General features: G+C 41.8%; 1 non-coding gene across 1 annotated transcript; it reads left to right on the top strand.

The window, feature by feature from the left end:
- The first annotated feature begins 4190 nt into the window (after positions 1–4190).
- LOC141722741 (small nucleolar RNA R71) lies at positions 4191–4297 on the top strand. The gene has a single exon (XR_012575745.1). It is a non-coding gene; the product is annotated as a small nucleolar RNA R71 (small nucleolar RNA).
- Positions 4298–4583: the final 286 nt, after the last annotated feature.

Here is a 4583-nt window from a genome sequence, read left to right as displayed (position 1 = left end):
TACCATAAACAAGTTGAAACGGGGACATCCCAATTAGAGTCTTGTATGCTGTTCTATAAGCCCAACATCTTTATCGAGCTTTAAAGACCAATCCTTCCTTGACGGACAAACAACTTTCTCCAGAATGTGCTTGATCTCTCTATTAGACACTTCAGCTTGACCATTCATTTGTGGATGATAGGCAGTTGCAACACGATGATTCACATTGTAGCGCTACATCATAGAAGTGAACTTACGATTGCAGAAATGTGACCCCTCATCACTTATGATTACCCATGGCATTCCAAACCTTGTGAATATCTGCTTATGGAGAAAATTCAACACTACCTTTGCATTATTCGTCGGTAGAGCCTTGACTTCTACCCATTTGGAGATATAATCTACTGCCAGCAAGATGTACTGATTATTGCAGGATGAGATAAATGGTCCCATGAAATCGATTCCCCAAACATCGAAGACCTCAACTTCCAGTATCACATTTAAAGGCATCTCATCCTTTCTAGTAAGATTCCCCACTCTTTGGCAACGATCACACCTTAAAACGAACTGATGTGCATCCTTAAACAATGTAGGCCAGAAAAAACCTGCTTGCAGAATACGAGTTGCCGTCTTTTCACCACCATAATGTCCACCATAAACTATGGAATGGCAGTCTCGTAATATCCTCTCCGTCTCACAGAATGGGATACATCTCCTGATGATCTGGTCAGCTCCCTGTCTAAACAAATATGGTTCATCCCACATGTACCACTTCACTTCATGCAGAAACTTTTTCTTTTGAGTTGCATTCATATTAGGAGGCATTATATTGTTGACAAGATAGTTCACAATATCTACGAGCCATGGCTCTTCCTCCTGAACTGTGAACAACTGCTCATCCGGAAAAGATTCGTTGATCAATGTCTTATCCTGTGAAGTCGAATCGGGATTCTCCAATCTAGAGAGATGGTCAGCTACTTGATTCTCCGTACCTTTACGATCCTTGATCTCTAACTCAAATTCTTGTAGCAAGAGTACCCAACAAATAAGTCTAGGCTTCGAATACTTCTTTGAGACCAAATAGCGAATGACAGCATGATTAGTGAATACTGTCACCTTTGTCCCAAGCAGATAAGATTGAAATTTTTCAAAACCAAAGACTATAGCCAAGAGCTCCTTCTCAGTAGTGGTGTAGTTCATTTGATCTCCATTTAGAGTCTTACTATCATAGTAGACCACATGAAAAAGATTATTCTTGCACTGCCCAAGAACTGCTCACACTGCATAATCACTCGCATCACACATCATCTCAAAAGGTTCTGTCCAATCAGGTGCCGTAATAACTAGTGTAGTTATCAAACTCTTCTTGAGAGTCTTGAATGCCGCCAAGCATTCATCATCAAATTTTAAAGGCACATCTTTCTTGAGAAAGTTGTACAACGGCTTAGATATCTTCGAGAAGTCCTTGATGATACGCCGATAAAAACCCGCATGACCAAGAAAACTACGGATTCCTTTCAGAAAAATAGGTGGTGGAAGATTTTCGATGACTCCCAACTTGGCTTTGTCCACCTCAAGACCCTTGCTAGAGACTTTATGCCCAAGAATAATGCCTTCACGCACCATAAAGTGACATTTTTCCCAATTGAGCACCAAATTAGTTTCCACACGCCTTTTGAGCACCGAACGAAGATTATTCAAACATTCATCATACGAATGTCCAAAGACAGAGAAGTCATCCATGAACACTTCAACATTGTTACCAATCATATCAGAGAATATAGCCATCATACATCTCTGAAAAGTGGCAGGTGCACCACATAAACCAAACGAAACTCTGCGCAAAGCAAACGTGCCAAATGGACAAGTGAAGGTAGTCTTTTCTTGATCTTCTGGTGCAATACAAATCTGATTATACCCCGAATAGCTATCCAGAAGACAATAATACTCATGACCAGCCAACCTGTCAAGCATCTGATCAATAAATAGAAGATGGAAGTGATCCTTCCTCGTGGCTTTGTTCAACTTTCTATAATCCATGCATACCCTCCATCCTGTGACTGTGCGAGTGGGGATTAGCTCGTTCTTCTCATTTGCTACCACAATTATACCTCCTTTCTTAGGTACACATTGCACGGGGCTCACCCAAGAACTGTCAGAAATAGGATATATGATTCCTGCATCTAAGCCACTTCAGAATTTCTTTCTTCACCACTTTTTTCATGATAGGATTAAGTCTTCGATGTTGCTCAACAGTCGGCTTACTACCTTCCTCTCATAGAATTTTATGCATACAGTACGAAGGGCTGATCCCTTTTATATCTGCTATAGTCCATCCGATGGCCGATTTGAATTCTCTCAAAATGCTCAAGAGCTTGTTCTCCTCACTACCTGAAAGGTCAGATGTAATAATAACAGGTAAAGTAGATGCATCATATAAACAAGCATACCTCAAGTGTTCAGGCAATGGTTTAAGCTATAAAGTAGGTGCTTCCTCAATAGATATTGTAGTTGTTCATTGCCATCCTCATCGTCACTGTCAAATTCCCCCACTAAGGCTTTCTCTAAGCCATCAGAAATTAGCATATGATCAAGTTCTGAAGTTACCGCAGAATCAATCAAATCCACCTTTAAGCACTCCTCGTCTTCTGTAGGGAATTTCATCGCCTTGAATATATTGAATGTCACATCCTGATCCTGCACCCGCATAGTAAGTTCACCATTCTGCACATCTATCAAGGTACGGCCTGTAGCCAAGAAAGGTCTTCCCAAGATTATGAGAATCTTTCTATCTTCCTCGAAATCTAAAATGACAAAGTCTGCAGGGAAGAAGAGCTTACTAACACGTCCTCCATGATGCCTCGTAGGTATGTAATAGAACGATCAGCCAATTGAGAGACATGTAGGTGGGCTTTGGATCAGGCAAATTCAACTTTTTGAAGATAGACAATGGCATCAGATTGATGCTTGCTCCCAAATCGCACAGGCATTTGTCGAAAGACAACTTGCCAATGGTGCAAGGAATGGTGAAGCTACCTGGATCTTTAATCTTTGGAGGTAATTTTTGTTGCAGAACAGCACTGCACTCTTCCGTTAGAGCAACGGTATCAAGGTCAACCAGTTTCACCTTCCTTAAAAGAATACTCTTCATGAATTGTGCATAACTAGGCATTTGCTCCAGAGCCTCAGCAAAAGGTATGTTGATGTGAAGTTTCTTGAACACCTCCAGAAACTTACCGAACTGCTTATACAATTTTTGTTGTTGCAATCTCTTAGGGAAAGATGGTGGAGGATAGAGTTGTTTCTCCCCTGTATTACCCTCAAGAAGAGTGTGTTCAATAGTAGTCTTCCTTGGTTCTGCCGCTTTCTCCTTTTGCTTCTCTTCTTCATCAACAACTTCAGCTTCTCCATCTTTCGCTTTTTTAGCATCAATAACTTTTCCAGACCTTAAGGTGACAACCTTTACTTGCTCCTTAGCTTCCTTCCTACCTGGCACTTCAGTCTCGCTGGGAAGTGTGTCAGGTTGACGATTGAGCACAACATTGGCTAATTGACCGATTTGATTTTCCAAGGTCTTGATAGAAACAGCCTGACTTTTGCACAACAACTTGAGCTCCTCGAAATCAGCACTAGAATGTAGAGTAGCACCTCCTTGTTGAGGATATGATTGCCTTTGAGAATAATGTTGTGGTTGCTGGAATCCGGATGGATTAAACTGTTTACTTACAGGTTGCTGATATGGTTGCTGAACTGCATTCTGATTATTACTCCAGCTGAAATTGGGATGATTTCTGTTGTGAGGATGATAAGTAGCTGGCACAGGCTGCTGTGGTCGCTGATAATTGTTCACATACTGAACAGATTCATTAACAAGAGAACACTGATCCGTAGCATGAGAACCTGGACAAAGCTCATAAACCATAGCTATCTGATTGACTCCATAGTTGGCTAAAAAATCGACCTTCAAAGACAGCGCTTGGAGCTGCGCTGCAATAGTTGTAGCTGCATCAACTTCCAGAATACCTGCTACCTTCCCAGGCATCATCCTTTGAGTTGGGTTTTGATGGTCATTTGCAGCCATAGTTTCAATAAGATTATAAGCCTCAGTATAGCTTTTGGCCCAGAAGGCGCCTCCAGCTGCTGCATCGAGCATGGGCCGAGATTGGGCCCCCAAACCATTATAGAAACCAGTGATCACCATCCAGTCAGGCATACCATGATGTGGACACTTTCTCAACATCTCCTTGTAGCGCTCCCAAGCTTCGCACATAGATTATGTTGGTTGCTGCGCAAATTGAGTAAGAGCACTCCTCATAGTTGCAGTCTTCGCCATTGGATAGAACTTTACCAGAAACTTTTGCGCAAGATCTTGCCAAGTAGTGATGGACCCAGCCGGCTCAGAATGTAACCAGTCCTTAGTTTTATCCCTCAGAGAGAATGGGAAAAGCCTCAGCTTAATAGCCTCATCATTCACACCATTATATTTGAAAGTACCACAGATCTCGACAAAATTCCAGATATGCATGTTGGGGTCTTCAGTCGCAGCACCTCCGAAAGAAACAGAATCATGCACCATCTGAATAGTGCCCGACTTGATTTCAAAA

The sequence above is a fragment of the Apium graveolens genome, chromosome 4 (genome assembly GCF_009905375.1).
Source record: "Apium graveolens cultivar Ventura chromosome 4, ASM990537v1, whole genome shotgun sequence".
NCBI classification, from domain to species: domain Eukaryota; kingdom Viridiplantae; phylum Streptophyta; class Magnoliopsida; order Apiales; family Apiaceae; genus Apium; species Apium graveolens.
The sequence above is the reverse complement of the archived record's forward strand: the minus strand, read 5'-3'. Positions and strand labels throughout refer to the sequence as shown.